Source organism: Sorex fumeus, unplaced genomic scaffold (genome assembly GCF_029834395.1).
Source record: "Sorex fumeus unplaced genomic scaffold, SorFum_2.1 ptg000063l, whole genome shotgun sequence".
In the NCBI taxonomy this organism is placed as follows: domain Eukaryota; kingdom Metazoa; phylum Chordata; class Mammalia; order Eulipotyphla; family Soricidae; genus Sorex; species Sorex fumeus.
The window spans coordinates 70932020-70954900 of record NW_026606120.1 but is presented as its reverse complement, the minus strand read 5'-3'; the positions used below and the strand labels follow the sequence as shown (position 1 = coordinate 70954900).

The 22881-nt window shown below is 43.2% G+C and overlaps 1 protein-coding gene across 1 annotated transcript in view; it reads right to left on the bottom strand.

Moving 5' to 3' along the window:
- The window catches only part of ZNF652 (zinc finger protein 652), a 57835-nt gene that overhangs the window by 12246 nt on the left and 22708 nt on the right, over positions 1 to 22881 (bottom strand). The gene's annotated exons all lie outside the window — the stretch shown is intronic.

Sequence of the window (22881 nt, the reverse complement as noted above, 5' to 3'; positions counted from 1 at the left end):
TTTCCCTAGATGTTCAATGTCTATTTGATGACTAAATAAGTATCTGATTTTGCATCGACTCATTATCCACAGTACTGTGAGGCAGAATGTGGCAGAGCATATGGTCTCAGTCTGTAAGAAGTACATGTCATGGGGCCAGAGAGACAGGACAGTGGGTAACTTTCTTGCCTTGCACACAGCCGACCCAGTTTCAATCCCCAGCATCCCACATGGTCCCCTGAACCCCAGGAGTAACCCCTGAGCACTACCAGCTGTGGCTCCGAAACAGGAAGAAAGATAAAAAAAAAAAAAGAATTATATGCCATGCAGGAAGCACAGAAGAGTTTTTTTTTGTTTGAAGAGTTTTACATCTACTGGCTTTCTTGTCATTATGGGTCACCACGGTCCCCCACGTTGAGAGTTTCCAGAATGAAGGTGGTGGTGGGCTAAACACTGTGGGCCGGGAAAATAAAGCAGCTAACTGATATAACGACAGAAGAGAGAACAAATGCCGCTAGCTTTAAAAAATCGAAAACTAAAATAAATAAATAAAAAATCTAAAAACTGTGTGTGCTCAGGCGCACATACAAAATTCTATTTTTTAAATTTTATATTTTGCTTTTTGGGTCATACCCAGCGATGCTCAGGGGTTACTTCTGGCTCTGCAGTCAGGAATTACTCCTGGTAGTGCTTTGGGGACCATATGGGATGATGGGAATCGAACCCTGGTCAGCCTCGTGCAAGGCAAACACCCCACCCACTGTGCTATTGCTCCAGCCCCTGCACATACAAAACACTAGACGCTGTTCTTAGTTTATTAGAGTAATTTCAAAGTTGCTAAATATTTTTAAGTTTGCTCTATGCAAAACTAACTGGACCTGCCAATATCTGGGTGAATTTTCATGTATCAGTTTTACAGATATCTAAATTCTAAGAAATAGTAACCATCAGACTGATAGGGTTCCAAGAAAAATAAAGCAATCCATTACAAAAAAAAAAAGACCAGAAGGGCACACAATTTGTTTGTGACATACCTCACATTTCTGTTTAGCCAACCACCTAACCTCTGAGTCATAAATATTACTGCAAGCACATACTCTGGTGGAAAGTAAGGCTTAATGAATATTTTGCCTGCACTATGCACAGACATTATAAAAGGTGCTTATTATTATTTCAACTTAATATCCACCACAAAACTCTGGGGTTTAATTTTAAATACATTCTCAATTTTATAAAAAATACGCCAAACACAGTAACAAGTCTCACAATGTTACTGGGCCCGCTTGAGCAAATCAATGAACAACGGGAGGACAGTGACAGTGACAGTGAATCACTAAAAGAAAGAGGGCGGAGAGATAGTACAGCAGGTTAGGTACTTGCCTTGCACATAGCTGACCCAGGCTCAATCCCCAGCACACCATAGGATTCCCCACCCCCTCCAAAGTCCTGCCAGAAATGACCCCTGAGTGCAGAGTGATGAGTCAGTCCTGAGCACTGCTAAGCGTGGACCAAAAAGAAAAATTAAGAAGGATTAAAGCATATTTTCATTTATAAAATACATTGCAAAGTGTCAAAACAGGTTTCCAAACAGTTACCTTCTATTCCATCTGAATTCTACTCAATTATTTTAGTCATCCTCTTACAGTCCCTTTTTTTTGCTTTGTTTTTGTCCCATGGGCTGGAGCGCTAGCACAGTGGGTAGGGCGTTTGCCTTGCACATGGCCAACCCAGGTTCGATTTCTCCGTCCCTCTCAGAGAGCCTGGCAAGCTACCGAGAGTATCCTGCCTGCACGGCAGAGCCTGGCAAGCACTCTGTGGTGTATTTGATATGCCAAAAAGAGTAACAAGAAATCTCACAATGGAGATGTTACTGGTGCCCGCTCAAGCAAATCGATGAACAATGGGAGGACAGTGTACAGTGCTTTGTCCCATACCTGGCGGTACTCAGGGGTTACTCCTATCTCCGTTCCCAGGGATCACTCCTGGGACCATACAAGGTGCTAGGGATCAAATCTGGGTCAGTTGTGTGCAAGGCCAGCGCCCTACTCACTGTCCTATCCATCCCTCCAGCCCTCCCACCCCCTTACTGAGTCTATATTTCCAAATAATATGATCATATTTCTTGGTTAACAATTTGACATTTTCAGATATCACTGATTTCACACTACAGTTTTTGTTAACTTATTGTTCCCAATTCTCTCTTTTTCCTTCCAGTATAGTAGTACAACTTTTTGTTAAGTGCTTTTTTGCTTACATTGTTATGATTATAGCAACAAGAGTTTGGTATGTTTTATCATTGCTCTGTTGTTTTCCATTTTATTTGCACTTATGGATTTAATTTTTCAAAAATTATTTTATAGGCTGGATTACAGGGGCACTCATTTTACTCTTGTTTTGGGGTTGTTTTGTTTTAAGGGTACTTGTTTTATTTCTTTTATTTATTATTTATATATTCGATATGCCAAACACAGTAACAACAAAGTCTCCAATGGAGACATTACTGGGCCCGCTCGAGCAAATCGATGATCAACGGGAGGGCCTTTATTATTATTATTATATATTTTAAATTTTATTGAATCACCACGAGATTGTTTTAAATGAAGTCAACCATGGTTTGATCCCCAACACCATATGGTCCTCTGTGCACCAGTGATGACCCAAACATGTCCCCCACCCCATTATTTTACTTTATTTTAGAGCATTTCCAGAAAGGAATGGTGACATGTTTTGTTACCCTGTTTTGCTTGATATCTGAATTTGGTGGGGGCAGGGGTGGGCCACACCTTGTGGTGCTAGGGGGCTGTTCCTGGCTCTGTGCTCAGAGTAAGCCCTGACCATCCTCAGAGGACCATAAATGGTGCTAGGGATTCAAACTGAGGTCAGCCACGTGCAAGACAACCATCGGCCTCCTAAATATATTTATAAACTCTTTATTTATAAGTGGAAATTATGCCTCTCAGAGGCTAAATAATTTGTCTAAGATTATATATCTAAGTCATGCTAGACTCCAGGCTTGATTCCAAAACTCAGTCTTTCTACTTACTATGATAAGTAACACTCCAAGATAATATAGCTCAATTATTTATGTAAAACACATCTTTTTTCTTTCCCTTTGTACCATGCATGGCAGTTTTATACGGTGCAGGGGATTGAACCAGGTTCAACCATGTGCAAGGCAAACCCCTTAACCGCTGTACTATCTGGCCACTGTTTAAAGCATGTTTTTGCATACCCCCTCTCGGAGAGCCCGGCAAGCTACCGAGAGTATTCGATATGCCAGACACAGTAACAACAAAGTCTCCAATGGAGACGTTACTGGGCCCGCTCGAGCAAATCGACGATCAACGGGAGGGCCTTTACCTTTACCTTTACCTTTGCATACCATTTCGCACTTCATACTTTAAGTAGGAAAATATTAGTGGCTCTGTTCAGAATGTGCCAAAGTTCTAACCCAAGGAAATAATGTCAATTACTACAAATATTATCAAATAAACGTACAATGATTATCTCAAATTAGGCAAGGAATGAGAGAGAATAAAATTCAATTAATCAGCAAAAGCTAAGAATTGGGTGCTAGGAATTTAACTCAGTGATAATGCACATGCCTCATATGTGAGGCCCTGGGTTTGACCTCTGGCACCAGTAAGAAAGAAAGATGGAAAAATGCTGGGTATGAACAAAACCTAAAAAGTGAAAAGGGGGAAAAAAAACAGTAAAAAAAAAATGAAGAATTACTAGTTTCATGGTATTTTTTTTTTTCTCAGTGAAGCAAGATCATTTTTATTGAATGAAGCTTCCTTGGAAAGATGTGAGGGCAGAAGGAAAGGAATATGTATTTAAAGGAACATGGGCGTGAGAGAGTAAGCCAGCAGAGACGCAGAAAGATGTGTTCAAGGCCGTCTTTACGAATGTGTTCTGTCCAGAGATCACTGGCTCTTGGTCTTCTGCACGTGTTCTAACCCTGCCGGCTCCTGACCTGGGCTGAGGGGCTACTAAGGCCTTTAGACAACACATTGAGCAAGCACGGTGCTCAGACAGCACGGGCAGTCTTCACCCAACAGGAGAAACTCCACACCTCTCTTCCTCTGCCAGAGGGAGCATCAGGCTTCAGGTGACTGTCTATCACCACTCCAACCTGGATCCCACAGGAGAAGCAGTGGACGAATAGGGGGAAGGGGGAAGGGGGCTTGGGCCACACCTGGTGGTGCTCAGGGATTCCTCCTGGCAGTGCTCAGGGACCATATGTGGTACCAAGGATTGAACTGGGGTTAGTGGCATGCAAAGTAATCGCCTTAACCCCTGCACTATCTCTCTGGGTCAGCAGTGAATTTATTTTTGACACATCTTTTTATTTAACCTTACACAGAATGTGACCTGAAGGCTGCTTAGATCTTGGGTTGTTTGATATTAAAGCATTATCTAGCTAGCTATTACCCTAGCTTAGTCCAGGTAGAATCCAAAAGTGGGATTCTGCCATCAAGAGACCTAAAATATATGAAAAAGGTTTAGGAGCTGGGTGGAAGAAAATAAGCAAGCAAACAAAAACCGGAGGTGCGGCAGCTCAAAGGAGAGCAACTCATTATAGTGCTGAAATTATTGGCAAAGCTATCACCTAATTATCTCAGTAGACAGGAGATATAGCACAATAATTTATAGCTCAAGTGGAAACATGGACTACTATTAAGAGAGTATGTTGATTACTGTTGGCTATATTTGACAAGTATTATATGAGAGAATGAATTCAGGAAAGAAGAGATTACAGCCAGGAATAAAACATGTCCTGGACTGAAGACAGCTCAATGAGCCGGGCCAGTGCTTTGCAGGCATGAGCCCCGACCTCAAAACAAAACACAAGCAAACAAAAAGAATGCAGACTTTGACCCAGCGACAGCCCAGGGGTAGAGGGAGGAGGCCCAGAGTTCTATCCCCTGCCCCACCTAATCTAATCCGAGCAGCACTGCCCTTTGGGACCCCTGGCACCACAACAAAATGTGTGAGATCTTGGGAACCTCAATCAACCATGCAACTTTCAGGTCATACCACAAAAGGGAAGGGAAATGAAAAGGAACTTCCTTTTCATTAAAAATTCAGTCTTTAGAGGCTGGAGTGATATAGGACAATGGGTAGGGCATTCGTCTTGCATGCGGCTGACCCAGGTTCATTCCCAGCATCCCATATGGTCCCCTAAGCACTGCCAGAAGTAATTCCTGAGTGCGTGAGCCAGGAGTAACCCCTATGATTGCTGGGTGCAACCCAAAAAGCAAATAAATAAATAAATAAATAAAAATTCAGTCTTTAGCCAAGGTTCAAATTTGGTCTTCAAAAAATAAAACTGGTCATCACGATCATTGACAAAGCTTTCTAATTGACTAAGATGGTACCATGTAAAATAGTTTTTCTAAAAGGAGAGGCTGGAGTGATAGTACAGGGGTAAAGATACCTACTACCTCCAAGGTAGGGCCCATACTGCCCTCAAATCTTTTTTTTTTTTTTTTTTTTTTTTTTTTTTAGCAGGGGGCCATACCCAGTGGTGCTCAGGGCTTATTCCTGATTCTGAGCAGGAGACTGTATGGGATGCCAGGAAATGAACCCAGGTTAGCAAGATAAACATTCTACCCACTGTACCATTGCGCTGGCCTCTGGTTTTCTGTTTGTTTGTTTTGAGTCATTAAAGATGAGATTCTCTCACCAAAGAAGTCTTGTTCTGGGCCTGAGCGATAGCACAGTAGGTAGGGTGCTTGCCTTGCATGCAGCCAACCCAGGTTGAATCCCCAGCATCCCATATGGTCCCCCAAGTCCTTTGGGAGTGGTCCCTGAGTGCAGAGCCAGGAGTATACATGCAGCATCACCAAGTGTGCACCAGGCCAAAAAAAAAAAAAGTTCTAGTCTGTTTTGCTCCAAAGCATGTTTCTTGGATGTAAATAAGTTCTAATGCTATCAGTAAAATAGCAAAACGATGCCAGCATAACACAGGTGTGATGTCAGTTTGATGTTGAAAATCATCAGAAACAAGCTTTCTCAGTCAAAAATAACTTGTTAGCAATATATTAAGACCTAAAGAAAAAAGCTTACCTTCCTATTGCTGTGCCTTCTTTTTTTGTTTGTTTTTGGGCCACTCAGGAGTTACTCCTAGCTCTTTGCTCAGGGATCACTCCTGAAGCGCTCAGGGAACCACACGGAGTGCCAGGAATCTAAGCCAGGTCAGCTGCATGCAAGGCATGTGACATACATTATATTATGTTTAGTCCCATGCTATACCTTTTTTTAATTTTAGTTTTGGTTTTGGTTTTTGGACCACACCCAGTAATGCAAAGTCGTTACTCCTGGCTCTGCACTCAGAAAATACTCCTTGTGATGGGGCTGGAGCAATAGCACAGTGGGTAGGGAGTTAGCCTTGCATACGGCCGACCCAGGTTCAATCCCCGGTATCCCATATGGTCCCCTGAGCACCGCCAGGAGTAATTCCTGAGTGCAAAGCCAGGAGTAACCTCTGTGCATCACTGGGTGTGACCCAAAAAGCCAAAAAAATACTACTCCTTGTGGTGATTAGGGGACCGTATGGGATGCCAGAGTTTGAACCTGGGTCATCTACATGCAAGGCAAGTGCCCTACCTGCTGCACTATCTCTCCAGCCCCTGCTATACCTACCTTTAGCAGAAGTAATGCAATTTTGAATGGCTTGCTCCAATTCTATTTTTTTCATAAGCACAATTTCATGTACAGTTTTTCAGAATGTGAGTTTTTCCTATGAAGGTCTATCTATAACATAACAGAAATACCTGAATTCAAAATTAAGTCAATTTGGACCAACTGTGCATCGTTATAGAAAAAAATGTGGAGTATGTTCAGAAAAAATAAACAAACAAACAAAAAAACCCTGTAAATGTGATTAGGGCACATGCAGTTGTCTAGAGTCAGTCACTGTCACTGTCCTCCCATTGTTCATCAATTTGCTCCAGCGGGTCCAGTAACATTGTGAGACTTGTTACTGTGTTTGGCATATCGAATACGTCACGGGAAGCTTGCCAGGCTTTGCTGTGCGGGCGAGATACTCTTGGTAGCTTGCCGGGCTCTCTGAGAGGGGCGGAGGAATCGAACTCGGGTCGGCCATGTTGGCTGCGTGCAAGTCTAGAGTCAAGGAAGTAAATAAGCCCATTACTTTTTTTCTTTTCTGGATCATACCCAGCAATGCTCAGGGATTCCTCCTGGCTCTGTACTTAGGAATCACTCTTGGGGGTCTTCAGGGGGCCATATGGGATGCTAGAGATCTAACCTAGGTTGAGCATGTGCAAGGTAAATGCCCTCCCTGCTGTACTATCACTCTGGCCCCAATCCATTACATTTTTTGAAGGCTATTCTGCCAAAAAGTTAGTTCTACTACCAGCCTGGGAGAAAAGAGACTGTGACTACTCAAGACTTAACAAGATCTTTGGGTTCCCAAGATCCATGCAGAAGTGGGGTTCATAATAAAGTTGTTCATCCCCTAAAATGGTGTATATTCCTTTGTGGCCACTTTGGATGCTGTCAAGAAACATAATAGGGAGAGAAAATAAAGAAAAGGGAGCCCAGGAGGGGGGGGGGGAACAAAGAGTCCAAGAGGAAAAATCTAGTTAGCAAAGAAAAACAGACAGAACTACTCTTGGAAGGCAGCAAACTCAGGTCTATCCCAGACATTCCCCAGCCTGGAGGGTGAGTCTCAGTGCTCCGCAGGGAGATTCAAAACTGCTTCAGTCCGTGGATGCTCTATGCCTCCTATTCTTTCAAACGGCACTGCTTATTTATTATTCCATCGCCAGGCACAACTGTGGATTGTGGACACATACTCTGTCCACTTCCTCCACAGGTTCTGGATCAAGAAGAGCAACACCAGGGAAGAACCAGAACCATAGTACAGCAGGTAGGGGTGCGTGACTTATATGCGGCAACTTGGATTTAATCCCCAGCACCCCATATGATTCCCCAATACTCCAGAAGTGATCTCTGAGCTCAGAGCCAGGAGTAAGCCCTGAGCCCCGAGCCCCAGGAAACAAAGAAAGAAAAGGTGGTGGGAAAAAGAGCAACATCCGAACTTGATGTAGACATAGAGACAATGCAGGATTTTCTCACAAAGATCGGTTCTGAGATCTTGAACTTTAAGCTTCAGGCTACAGTTCGAGAGGACACAGGGAGGGGGCTTCCTCCCTTGGGGGAAGGAATGGATGTATTTTGCGGGTAAGGGACAGTGAAACAAATACACTATTCATTGGGGACTCTCAGCTCCATCTCCCGCAAGGGCAGTGCTGCATTTCCTGGGTTCTTAAGGTACAAACTCTGGCCATCACACTCTGAATAGAAGTCTCAGGAGTCACTTGCAAACCCACACTGACTATGGCCGTGTTTGGGACCTAGAGGAACAGCATCTTGCAAGCGCGCAGCCACAAAGTCAAACTTCCTGTGTCCACAGGCACCCAGCAGGCTCCCGAGAGACATGCTCTCTATGATCCCGAGCACCAACAATTTCTGGCCATGCTGCACGTAGTTCAGCATGAGTGTGAACTCCGCCAAAGGGGTGTGAATCCCAGAGAGCTCAGAAGAGGTGATTCCCGTGGCCACCCCTGGGAAGTAGGCGTGAGCATCACGATCATAATCTGTGCCTCAGCCGAGAGTGTATATCCAGAAAGCACGAACATGAGGACCACAGCTACAGAAGCACAGCCCTCAGCGAGCACAGTGCAAACACTGCCAACGGGGAGAAATGTGTGACCTGCACCGCTAGGTGTGTGTACAACCCCTGGTCATCTCAACAAAAGCAATGGCAAAGGGAAGTGGGGAAGGAATAAAAATATAAGAAGAAATATAGTAATAAGTAATTGCCAACGAGACACTCTGGCCCTCTTTTTTCCCTCTTAGCATGATGACCAATAATGTACAAAAAGGCTGGTTGTTCCTCAAGCGGGAACTCTACATGATGTGAGCAGAGATCCCGGGCTGGCACGCAGCTCTATCATGGTCAGAGGGCAGGAGCCATAGTGCAGCAGGAACGGTACTCACCTTGCATGCGGCTGACCCAGACTTGATCCCTGACTCCCTATATGGTCCCCTACATCCCTTCAGGAGTGATCCCGGGGAGCAGAGCCAGGAGTCAGCCCTGAGAACAGCAGTGTATGTCCTCAATACCAAAATTAATCAATAAATTAGAAAATAAGCAGCCCCAAATGCTGAAGTTCATGCCTTGACCTGTACAAGTCCCCAAATCTGATCACCAGCACCGCTATGTGTTTGTGTTTGTGTGTGTGTGACAGAGAGAGAGAGAGAGAGAGAGAGAGAGAGAGAGAGATGGGGTAGACAGAGAGAGAAGAGACAGAAAGGGAGAGCACACACAATACACAATAGAGAGAATAAATTATTATTTCTTTGGAAATGTGCTTCAACAGTATAGCACATGCTTGCATGAGAAATAGGTTTGATCACCAGAACTAGTGTAATAAGGAAGAAAATAGTTCAAAGGGGACAGAAAAACAGCTCAAAGGGCAGGGGTGTAGGCTTCGCAAACTGGAATCCTGCATTCAATCCTTGGCACTGCATGGTTGCCTCAGTCGTGCTGGGTTTTGCTCAAAGAAAATAATTTTTAAAACTACTAGTCTACTAACTAGAATAATATTTTAAAATATTTGAATTGTGATTTAGAAATCTTTAAAAAATAATGTAATCCTTATAACACTATATAATCTCCTTACTTAATAATTGAATTTAAAACTCATGCCCACAGAATGTCATCTGATTCAGCCTCTATGGAAAAGCAATTATGAAGAAGATCTCAAAAAACAAAACCAAAATAGGAACAGAACTCCCTTATATGATACCACTTTTTTGGCATCTATGCCCCAAACCCAAAAATCATCGATCCAAAAGGATATATGCACACCAATGTTCATTACAGTGCTTAGTACAATAGTCAACATATGGAAACAATCTAAATGCCTAACTGTAAATGAATGGATCAAGAAATTGTGGTAAAGGGGCCGGAGGGATAGAACAGAGGGCAAGGTGCTTGCCTTGCAAGCAGCCAACCCGGGGTGCAATCCCTGGAACCCCAAAAGATATCCCAAGCCCTGCCAGTAGTGATCCCTCAGCGCACATTCAGGAGTAAAGCTGGAGTACCATTGGGTGTGACAAAAAAAAAGTTTTGGTAAAAACACACAATGGAATATTATACAGTGCTAAGACAAAATCATGCAATTTATCATGGTATAGATATAGATAGATATCATGCTGGAAAGATAAAACAGTGGGTAGGGCATTTGCCTTGTACACTGCTGACCCAGGTTTGATCCCTGGCATCCCATATGGTCCCCTGAGCACCACCAGGAGTACTTTCTGAGTGCAAAATAACCGCTGATGCTCACTCCTTGCAGTGTTCAGGAACATGGGCAGTGCCAAGGATTGAACCCTGATCAACAATGTGCAAAGCAAGTGGCTTACCCCTTGGACTCGCTCTCTGGCCCTCCATTATTCTTATTCACTTTTTTGCAATGAAATTATGGTATTTTCTCAATAAACTTGTAGATTTTAAACTTGGTGTGTAAAATGGGAGTTACAGATCCAAAATTTATGGTCGGAAAGGATCTATGTCACAGGATCTGCTGCGTGCTTATAAAGTCCTTCATCTACAAAGGTACTCACAGATCTATCGGATACATGCACCAGAAAAACTACCAATACCAATGGTACAAGTCAAATTTACAAGAAACAAACATTCAAATGATACAGATTACTGGGCCATAGTTTAGGTAAACAGAAAGTGTTCTCAGAAGCAAATATTTTAGAGAGTTCAAAAATGCAGTTAATAATAATGCAATCTCATAGAACAAAATTTGATGTTAACTGTTTTTAAGCCATCCACCTAATCCATTATCTGTATGGAATGGAATTAAGAAATGTCTACCCCTTAAGTTGTAGACAATGCTTTCATAAAAATGAAACTTCACAGCATTTTTTAACAAATGAATTTAAATGAAATTGCCATTGTGTTTCTTCAATAATGTGCAAATGAAGCTAGTGAAAAGGACAAAGAGAGGTATTCCTCCTAGGCATTACCCTAGTTACCTTCAAGAATCAACAGTCAACAGCAACAAGCATTTCCATGTAAGACAATAAAACTAATGTACATTACTCATCCTATAGTCAGCTTCAGCAACCTTAACTTCACCGATTACCACCAGGGCACAAAGAAGAAATCGAAGACTAAGACGGCAACACTGGAAGATGCAGAAATGCGAACACTTTTCCATCATTTAGCTCACATATGTCATCTGCAGACAGAGAATATAATTTAAAGAAAGGAGAAAGGAGTAATTTTTAATAAGAGTTTTGTGTTGGGGCTGAAGCGATAGTACAGTGTGTAGGGGTTTGCCTTGCACATGGCTGACCGGGTTCCATCCCCGGCATTCCATATGGTCCCCCGAGCACCGCCAAGAGTAATTCCTGAGCAGAGAACCAGGAATAACCCAAGTATCGCCTGGACTAATGCAATTTCATTTTTTCATTTCATCATCCTGTTAATCGTCGATTGCCTCGAGCAGGCCCCAGTAACGTCTCTTTCATCCTAGACCTGAGATTATATTCACGGCTCTTTAGGAGAATGAGACCCATCATTGTTACTGGTATTTGGCATATTTGGTAGGCCACGGGGAGTTTGCCAGACTCTGCCCTGTGGGCAGGCTACATTCGGATAGCCTGCAAGTTTGTCCAAACTGATGCAAAAATAAATAAAATTAAAGTTTTTGTTATCTTTTCTGTTAAGTCTGACAAAGTCCTGGCTATATGAAAATTCAGCATCCTTTAAACAACCAGAAGAAAATATCTACAAGATATCTTTTGAGGAGGGGAGGCAGGAGGGAGGTGGAGTAGACCCAGCAGTACTCCACTCAAATCTGGATCAGCACGATGCAAGGCAATCTTTACTTTACCCTCTACTAGCTCTCTGGCAGAGGGTAAGGTGCTTGCTTCGCATTCCACCAACCCTGGTTCTTGGCCTTGACCAAAGATAGTTTCATGGCAAGCAATTATTTAATGCCATAGCCTTTTCAAGATGGCTATCAAAGTATTGAGACCACCATTAACTAATGTCCTGCCTATTAGCTCTACTAAAACAAAACAAAACAAATCAAAGGTCACTAGAGAGATAATACAGGAGTTAAGGCACGTAGTTAACACAGGTTTGATTCCTGGCACTAATATGGTCGCCTGAGCAAAGCTTGGAGTGATCCCTGAGCATAGAGTCAGGAGAAAGCCTTGAGCTGACTCCTAGTGCAAGATGTGGCCCAAAACCAAAAGGGTGGAGGAGGGACAGGTTGGGGGGGAAAAAAAGAAAATGAGACAGCGAAGGAAAATTAAAGATTTGAAAACATTTTGCGAATTTTCCTTTAACTCCAAAGGTTAGAACTCAGACTTATTGAGCAGGTATGAATGCTCACACAAATGCCACTAACAACGTGAAACAGTGGTCTTCAACCATTAGTCCATGACCTGGTGCTGGTCTGCAGGTGCAGAAAGGTTGGAAAGCGCTGGTCTGCCTCCTTGGTTCTAACTGTGGTATGCAAGACCATGTCAGTCTTGCATACCACAAGGTTGAAGAATGCTGATGCAAAGCACTGTGAGAGACACACGAGGCATCTATTCAGTTAGATCATCAAAAACTTAAACTAACATCTCCATTTCTTTGGACCCTTTGGATTTGAGGTGCATGGCCTTGGATAAACTGATCAATCTTTTTGTTTTGGGGCCGAAACTGGAGGTGTTCAGGGGTAACTCCTGGCTCTGCACTCAGGATTTACTACTGGCAGAGTTCAGAAGACCATCTGGGATGCCAGGGATCAAACCTGGTAAGCGGTTCTTCTTACCCAATCTCAGTGTGTTCTCCCACATGTCTAGAAACACAGCGCCCACAATGGAGAATGGGGTAACACAGAGGGGATTCCTGTGCTTCCTATTTGTAAAAATCTTTCTTAAAGGAATTATGGATTATAAATTGCAGAGATTTATGTAATTTTAGTCCGCTAAAAGCATTTTAAAATAGTGAACATGAGTCACTGAAGGTAAGAGAAGGGGTGGAGAAAGCTAGGAAGGGAAAATGGAAAAATAGAAGACAAGGTACACTTGTCCTCCATGTGTGAAACCCTAGGTTTTATCCCTGATATAAAGGTAAAGGTAAAGGCCCTCCCGTTGTTCATCGATTTGCTCGAGTGGGCCCAGTAACGTCTCCATTGGAGATTTTGTTGTTACTGTGTTTGGCATATCGAATACATCACGGGTGGCTTGCCAGGCTCTGCCGTGTGGGTTAGATACTCTCGGTAGCTTGCCGGGCTCTCCGAGAGGGGCGGAGGAATCGAACTCGGGTCGGCCATGTTGGCTGTGTGCAAGGCAAACACCCTACCACTGTGCTATTGCTCCAGCCCTATCCCTGATATAGAAAATGAAAAAAGGAAGAAAGGAAGGAATTTTTTTTGCTTTGTTTTGGTTTGGTTTTGGGCACACCCAGTGGTACTCAGGACTTACTCTTGGCATTGTGTCCATGTACTATTCCTGGTGGTGCTTGGGGGACCACAAAGGGTGCTGGGGATGAAACGTGGGTTGACCGCAGGCAAGGCAACACTGTATTATCGCTCTGGCTCCAGAAGGAAGAATTTCTTCAAAGAAATTGTACAAATGGCCAATAGAGAGGGGGAAATGCTCCTCTTTCTAATCTTCCTACTCTTTAGTTACTAGAAAAATACAAACTAAAAAGCACAGTAAGACACCATTTCACAGGATCAGGGACTGAAGACGCCAGGATACCTGGTGGCGGGGGTGGGGGAGGGACCAGAGTGTCCCTTCCGGTCTCCCAGCCTGCTCGGGGTCCTGACTGTCACACCCACAAATTGCCTCTCGGCACCATCTCAGCACATTAACGGCCCTTGATCCCAGAGACTTATAAATGAATCTCAAAATGGACTAGCTCCTGACAGAGACGTCTCTGCACCCCAATCATTTACAATTTTAGAATTCCAGTAGTGCACAGCCACAAAAGCAGCTGCACGACCTCTCATGATATTTATAATAAGCAACAGAAAATAAACTATTTAGCATTTGCCTATGGCAGGCAGGCATGAATGGTGCTAGGGAAATTCAAAATAATGGTGGTAGGGAGGTGTAATGGTGGTGGAATTGGTGTTGAAAAATTAAATGTAATCAATTAAAGTGAACAACCTTATGAAAATAAAATTTAAAAATTAAAAAAACAAAATATCCATTAAAAAAAGACACCATTTCATACTTTCATTATTATCACCATTTCATTATTATTATCTCATTCCTACTTTGGACAAACTTGCAGGCTATCGAATGTAGCCTGCCCACAGGGCAGAGTCTGGCAAACTCCCCGTGGCGTACCAAATATGCCAAATACCAGTAACAATGATGGGTCTCATTCTCCTAAAGAGCCGTGAATATAATCTCAGGGCTAGGATGAAAGAGACGTTACTGGGGCCTGCTTGAGGCAATCGACGAATATAACCATTTCATACATGAGAGAAGTATAGTAAAATTGAAAATGGGGGCCAGAGAGAGAGAACAGTGCTAGCCTTGCACATGACCTGCTAAAACTCAATCCCTGACACTGCGTATGGTCCCCTGGACCAAGAATGGTCCCTCAGCCAGCAATAAGCACTGAGCAGACTGGAGTATGGCTCAACCCTCCCCCACCAAATTAAAGTGGAAACATAGCTAGCAGTGCCCAGGGTGTAGAAGAAACTGAAAGCCTTATGTACTACTGGTGGGTATAGAAAATGGGTACAGTCACTTTCAAAGAACAACTTGTAGGTCCTCCAAAAGTTAAATCTAAGAGTTACCATATGACCCAGTAATTCTACCCAAGAGAACTGAAGATACATGTTTATACAAAAATTTGCAAAACAGTCACACTATTCAAAATGGTAAAAAAGCAAAACCAATCCTAATAGCTCAAACTGATGATGCTTAATATGTATTCACACAATGACACGTTATCAATCATACAAAGATATATGTGGTACAACATGAATGAATCCTGGAAGCTTTATGCTAAGTGAAAGAGTCCACTGATATGAAATGGTCAGAATAAGCAAATCCATGGAGACAGAAAGTAAATGAGAAGAGCTAGAGGTCAGTGGAAATGAAGTGACTGCTAACAGGGCCCAATTTTCTCTTTGGGTGACGAAAACACTCCAGAATAAGATATTGGTAACATTTGTACAACCCTGTGAATGTGCTAAAACCACCAAATGAACTGTACCTTACAAATAGTAAACTATATGGTAGATGAATTACATCTCAATTTGAAAATAATTATATGAAATAGACTAATAGTTCAAAGGTATTCTTACCTTTAAAACAGTATGATCCTCTGAAAATAGTGTGTGTGTGTATATATGTGTATATATATACATACACATACACACACACATATATATGAACTCACTGCATTCTCTGGTGGTCACCCACATCTCAACCTGAGACGTGTCATTCCTTCTCCTACATGGGAGATTCTCCACTCTGGGGCTTACCAGCATCTCAACGAGAGATGCGCACTCTCAGCTCTCTCCCCTCTGGACCTGAGTTGTCCTCTCTGGAACATATTTTTTTTTGCTCTCCTCTTCTCTCTCCCTCTCTTTTTCTCTCTCTCTCTCTCTCATACTGACTCAGCGGACAGGTGAGAGGCTCTAAAGCAGTGAAGCAATGGGACTGGGTGGGAAATAAAAAACGCCCACAATGCTGAGTCCGAGGGTCTGCTTGGAGTTATGCGGGACTCTGCCAATTCTCATCCTCAGTTTCTCTACTATATACTTCAGGGATTCTCTCCCCCCTGCACCCCCGCCCGCTGGCTTTTATTGATTATACTGATTTATTTATTTATCTTTTTTGCTCTTTGGGTCACACCCAGCGATGCACAGGGGTTACTCCTGGCTCTTCACTCAGGAATTACTCCTGGCTGTGCTCGGGGGACCATATGGGATGCTGGGAATCGAACCCGGGTCGGCCGCGTGCAAGGCAAAAGCCCTACCCGCTGTGCTATCACTCCAGCCCTGATTATACTGATTTTTTAGTTTCTATTCTCTAGTCTGATTTTGCCAGCTTGTATACTGGTGCTGGGAATCGAACTCAGGGCCTCAAGCATGCAAGGAATGTGCTCTACCATTGAGTCCTATTTTCTGCCTTCATTTATCCACCTGATGCCATACAGCAACTTCCAATGTTTTCCACATTAAGAACTATGGCATACTTCCCTTTCCTTTCCCCTCAGCTCCACAATGTTCCCAAGGAGCACTGCTACTAATTTTGCTTTGTTTTTAGGCCACATCTTGCTCTGTCAGGGCTTTTTCTTGGTTCTGTGCTCAGGAATCAATCCTGCCAGGCTCAGGTGCCCATGTGGGTGCCGGGGATTGAACCCCAGTCATATGCATACAAGATTACCTGTATGCATATGACTGACTTATGCATGAGATACTGATTGACCTGCGGTATTCTCTCTCTGAACCCAAAGAGTACTGTTTTTAAAACTTTACAGCCTCTTTAGATGATCTCTTTCCCACCAATTCTCACTTCTATTTCCCAAAAAGAACTTCCCAAAACCAGTATTATTGATCCTCTGGTAGAATTTTTTAATGTGCTGTGCAAGGAATCGGACCCAGGGCTTCAGATATGTAAAACACTCTACAAGTATGCTACCTTGCTCTTTTAAGGCCACACCCAGCACTGTTTGGAGTGCTGGGATCAAACCAGGGGTTCTGGCATGCAAAGCATCAGGAGCATCACTCCGCCCCTTCAAGACATATTCTCACTCCCTTTAGTTAATTTTTTTGTTTTTGTGTCATACCCAGCCATGCTTACTCCTTATCCTGCACTCAGGGATCACTCCTAGAGGGCTCAGGAGACTATATGGGGTGATAGGGATCAAACTGACCTGCTGAACTCTTCAGTCCCATCCCTCTTGTTAAATTTTGAGGAAAAATAGAGCATAGCAGTTATATACCAAAGTAGTTCTGACTTTCCTCCATTTATAAAGAATCTTACAAGAACTTTTAAGAATGATACTCATAAGAACTTAAATAGTTTTTTTTTTTTGAAAGGGGAAGGAAGCTGGAGTAAGAGGAACAGTTATCCAAGGAGCGTATCTCTGATCAAAACTATTTTTGATTGCTATATCCACTTTTTTTTTAATGGTGCCAGGGATCAAATCCAAGACCTCACACACGCAAGGTAAGCACTCAACCACTAAGTTACTTCCCCAGCTAGAACCACATTTCTTTTTTTTTATGAACTACATTCCTTACGTTTCTATTTTTATGATTTATAATACTTTTAATGTTCATGCATACCATGTTTAAACACCACATACTCCACTATTGTCCTCATTCCTTCCATCATTGTCTCAGTGTCCCCACACAACCATAATACATGCCTCGTCCCCCTGCTATGGTAAGCTCAGTTCCGTAGAGGTTCTCAGGCTCTGCTGCCTTTCATAACCACATTTTATTTGCATATATATCTTTTTTTTAATTGAAGCACCAGGAGATACAGTTACAAAGCTTTCATGATTGAGTTTCAGTCATAAAATGATCAAACACCCATCCTTCCACCAGTGTCCATTTTCTACCACCAATGTCCCCAGAATCCCTCCTGCTACCCCCAGCTTCTATGGCAATTTCCTTCTTACTCTCTCTCTCCTTTTGGGCATTATGGTTTGCAATACAGATGCTGAGAGGCCATCATGTTTGGTCCTTTATCTACTTTCAGCACACATCTCCCATCCTGAGCAACCCCTCCAACTATCAACGACTTAGTGATCCCTTCTCTATCCCAGCTGCCTTCTCCCCCAATTCATGAGGCAGGCTTCCGACCGTGGAGCAATCTTCCTGGCCCTTGTCTCTACTGTCCTTGGCTGTGAGTCTCATATTATATATAAACACATTCTTAAGGATACTGTCCAACATAGTGGTAGAAAATTTAAGTACCAGAGAGACAGAAGAAGGAGGGGTTAAAGTACTTGCCTTGTATGCAGCTGACCCTGGGGTTACTCTGTACAAACTCAGATACAGCTTCTGACAACAACCCTCCTAACCCCCCCACACACATCCCTGTTTTGGCACTGACACAAACTAATGTAAAAATCCCACGATTTTGGTGGGAAAGGGATATAGCTTAACAGCAGAGCATTTTCCTTGAATGTGTGAGGTCCCAGGTATGAGCCCTGTCACCACAAAATATAATTCGTTGATTTTGACAAGGTATAAGGATATCTTAATAAATATCCACATCACTAATTAAAGTCTTTTCAACATAAAACATAAATAGATGAAGGGGAATTACTTAGTCATAATTCCTAGGCCTCCTGCAAAGCATGCGCTCAGCCTGTTGAGCTATCCTATCTCTCCATTAGGCCTCCCTGGTTGGACGGTATGTGTGATCATGTTTGTTTGACTATGCTAACCACACACAGATTATTTAAAAAAAATAAAAAGTAAACAAAAGATATTTACTTAATTTTAGTTTTTTATTTTGTTTGACCCATTACATCTATTTATATCTCTTATTGTAAACAGTTATGGTTTTCTTTAAACATTATATAAAACACCTCCCTACATTATAAAATTGCCTACAACTACTCATTTGTCTGCATGCCAGAACTAGCTCATTTTCTCATGGGCTTACAGAGTCTCTGCAGTTCTTAAGATCATATTCTAGACATTCTAGTGCATTTAAAATCTGGTGCTGGAGGGGGCTAAAACAATAGTATAGCAGGTAGGGCGTTTGCCTTGCACTCAGTCGACCCAGGATCGATTCCCAGATCCCAAATGGTTCCCTGAGCACCACCAGGAGTAATTCCTGAGTGCAAAGCCAGGAGTAATCCCTGTGCATCACTGGGTGTGACCCCAAAAGCCCCCCGCCCCCGGCAAAAAGAAATCTGGTGCTGGAGAGAGAGCACTTGCCTTGTATGCAGATGACCCAAATTCAATCTCCTGCACCCCTTATGGTCCACCAAACCCTGCCAATGCAGAGTCAGAAGTAAGCTTTGAGCACTGCCGGGTATAGCAACAACAACAACAAAATTAATTAGTGCTATTGCACTATACACACACATATGCATGCTATATACATATGTATACATATATACATATATACACACATATATATCTATATATACACACATGCACATATATACACATCTATATATACACATATGTATACACAATATATGTATACAGTGTATATAAATTAACTTACTTTTACCTTAAAAATAATTTCTCTTGGATGGAGCTATAGTACAGGAGATAGGGTTGACCTGGGTTAGATCCCCGGCATTCCATATGGTCCCCCACTTATCGCTTGGAGTGATTCCTGAGTGCACAGCCAGGACTAACCTTTAGCATTGCTGGGTGTGACCCAAAACCAAAATAAATAAATAAATAAATTTCTCTGAAGATACAGCATCTTGAAGTAGTTCTCTTGCACACATTTGTGAATGTTTCGGATTTTGTCTTACTAAAGCATGCTTGCCATTCATACCTTAACACAGAGTACCATTTATTTTGGGAAGGTAATTAAGAATTCTGTATGGGAGGCTAGAGTGATAGCAAGTGATAGCACAGCGGGTAGGGCATTTGCCTTGCATGCAGTTAACCCGGGTTTGATTCCCAGCTTCCCAGCATGCCCCGAGCACCACCAAGAATAATTCCGGAGTGCCTGAGTCAGGAATAACCCCTGTGCATCACCAGTGGTGCCCCAAAAAGTCAAGAAAAAAAAAAGAATTCCATTTGGGCTGGAGCAAAAGCACAGCGGGTTGGGCATTTGCCTTGCACGTGGCCAACCCGAGTTTGATTCCTTCGCCCCTCTCGGAGAACCCAGCAAGCTACCCAGAGTATCTCACCCTCACGGCAAAGCCTGGCAAGCTACCCACAACGTATTCGATACGCTAAACACAGTAACAACAAGTATCACAATGGAGACGTTACTGGGCCCGCTCAAGCAAATCGATGAACAACAGGAGGACAGTGCTACAGTGCTATGGAAAAAAGTACCTTCAATTATTCTCCCAGGGAGGAGCTAGCCGAGGGTAACTTCATATACTGGAAAGGATTTTTTGTCCTTACATGGTGTCAAATTGCCATATGCTCTACAGTTTAGCCTTGAGTGAAAGCTTTAGTGCTAAATCACCAACAACAGGTTTGTATCCCTGGGATGCTGTATAGAGAGTGTCTACACCTGAACCTTGTCAAAAGGTCTAGGCTTCTGGGTTCTTTCCTGGCTTTCAGCACCAAATAAATAACGTCCAGGCTTTTATTCCCCATGTGTGAAAGAGTTGAGCTGTGTTGCAACAAAATGTGTGGGTTCCACCAGTCCTCACCTTGACTGTTTTCTGCCACTTGGTTTTTTAAAAACCTTGCTAGAAAGTTGGGAGTCCTTGAGAGCAGCAAACACTACACTCAAAATGAAACTAGGTTACTGCTTCTGCAACAGGCAGTGGGTTAGTATCAAAAGCTGTTTGGGGCTTAACTTTGAAATTATTCCTTTCTCTTTGAAGTGGTCAATTTGGAGTACTTTAAATTTTAGAATTTCCTGGGGCATAAGGATTTTTTTTAAATATTTTCTTACGTGGCTGTTGTACACAATTTATAGAAAGATTACCTCCAAACAATGTATTTCTTCAGTACACTCTAAATGGAAACAAAATACTTCAGAGTTGAGGATGATAGTAAACAGGAATTTAAATAATTTCAGCAACTATATTCTAGATTCTTTTCATTTTTTTAAAAATCTGGGTTTGGGGGCTGGAGTGATAATACAGTGGGTAAGGCACTTGTCTTGCATGTGGTTGATGTGGGTTCGATCCCCAGCACCCCACACTCCCCTGAGCCCAGCCAGGAGTGATCCCTGAGCTCAGAGCCAGGAGTAAGTTCTGAGCACCACAGCTCTAACCCCAAAACCAGATAACTATTTAAAAGGAAAAGAAAAGAAAATCTGGGTTTTACAGCCAGACCAATAGCACAGCAGGTAGGGAGCACCCAACCGGGTTTGATCCCCTGCCATGAGTGATCCTAAAGCACAGAGTCAGGAGCAAGGCCTAAATACTGTAGGTGTTGCCCAAAATGTAAAAATGGTACTAATAAAAACGGGTTTGGAGCAGAGGGTGTGGTTTGGGTACTTTGAACTGTATTTTAATATTGGAGTCTTCATAATACAACCAAAAGAAAATTCCCCTTTGCTATTACTATTACTGTGTGTGTGTGTGCATGTGCATGTGTGTGTGTACGCGTGTGTGTGTGATGTGCCCATCTTTTTTTTTTTTAGTTGTAATGTTCTGAAATGAGGTGGAACGTAGGTTGTGCTTTTTATTCCTATGTGTAAGTTTTAATAGTTGTGGGAGGGACTCCCATGGGTGGAAGGGACATACCTGTGCCCAGAATTTAACTCAAGCCCCTGCACAGGCAGGCATGGTCTGCACAACCCACTGGGCCACATCCCCACTTCCTGAAATTTCTGTTTTCTTTTTCTCCCGTCCTTTCCTCTAGTTCCTCTAGTGGTGGTGGTGGTACATGGGGTTTGGTTGTGGTTCATCATGGATCACACAAGCAGAGGCAGGGTCACAAGTTGTAAGGTGGAGTGTGCTGAGGACTGAACCAGGGGCCTCGTGTTAGGCCTTTACCAATGAGCCACATTACTGGGTGCTAGGGATTGAACCAGGGTCTCACACATGTCAGATACACGCTCTATCACTGTGCTACATTGCTGGTCAAAGGACTGTTCTGAGGTTTTTATTTGTTTCTGTTTTTTAACTATTGGGGGAGAGTACATCACCGGTACTGGAAATGGGGCCATATGATGTCAGAGACCAAACCCAGGATTCCACATGTACCTGTGATGTAGTCTCCATCTGAACCACATCCCTAGCTAAAATCACTCCCCTACCCACCCTCCTACCACACACACACACACACGGCCATGTTCAGGACTTACTCCTGGCTGTGCACTCAGGGATCACTCCTGGCGATACTTGGGGAAACCATATAGGGTGACAGGGATTGCACTCAGACCCATGTGCATGGCAAGCACCCTACAAGCTGGACTACCTTGCCAGCCCCCAAATCACTTTCATTTTGGGGTGGGAGTCTGCACTTGGCAGTGTTTGGAGACAACTAGAGGTGTTCAGGAGATTACATCATGCCAGGGATCAAACCTGGGGCTTCAGCATACAAATGTGAGTTCTAAGCCCCTGAGTGTCTTCCAGGTCCCCAGCCACAACCACTCTCAAGAATTTTCTTTAACTGGATGAGGCCAGAGGGACAGTACAGCAGGTAGGTTGTTTGCCTTGCACATGGCTGACCTGGGTTCTACCCCCAGCATCCTATATGTTCCCCAAGCACTGCCAGGAATAACTCCTGAGTACAGAGCCAGGAGAAACCCCTCAGCATCACCCCCCCCCCCCCAAAAAAAAAGAAAAAAGTATTTTTCCTCTGCTGGAAAGGTAGGACAGGGATTAAGGTGCTTGCCGTACATCCTGTTGACCCTAGTTCTAATTCCTGGCACCGTATATTCCTGAACATAGAGCCAGGAATAGCCCTGAGTAGCGCCAAATGTACTCCAAACCACCACCCCAAAATAAAAGATTTTACTTCCATAGAGCTGGGGATGTAGCAGCTCAGCACTTGCCTCTCATGTGAGTCCCCTGCACAGAATAAAATAACATTCAATGATTTTTCTTTTGTTAACACTGTTGTGAAGGCCACTCCCAGGAGTACTTAGGGAGCCACAAGCAGTGCCTTGGGTCACAGAGTGCCAGGACTGCCCTCCAGAGCTTCCGCATGCCCAGGCGTGACCACTTAAGCCACATCCCTGGTGCATACAGTTTTC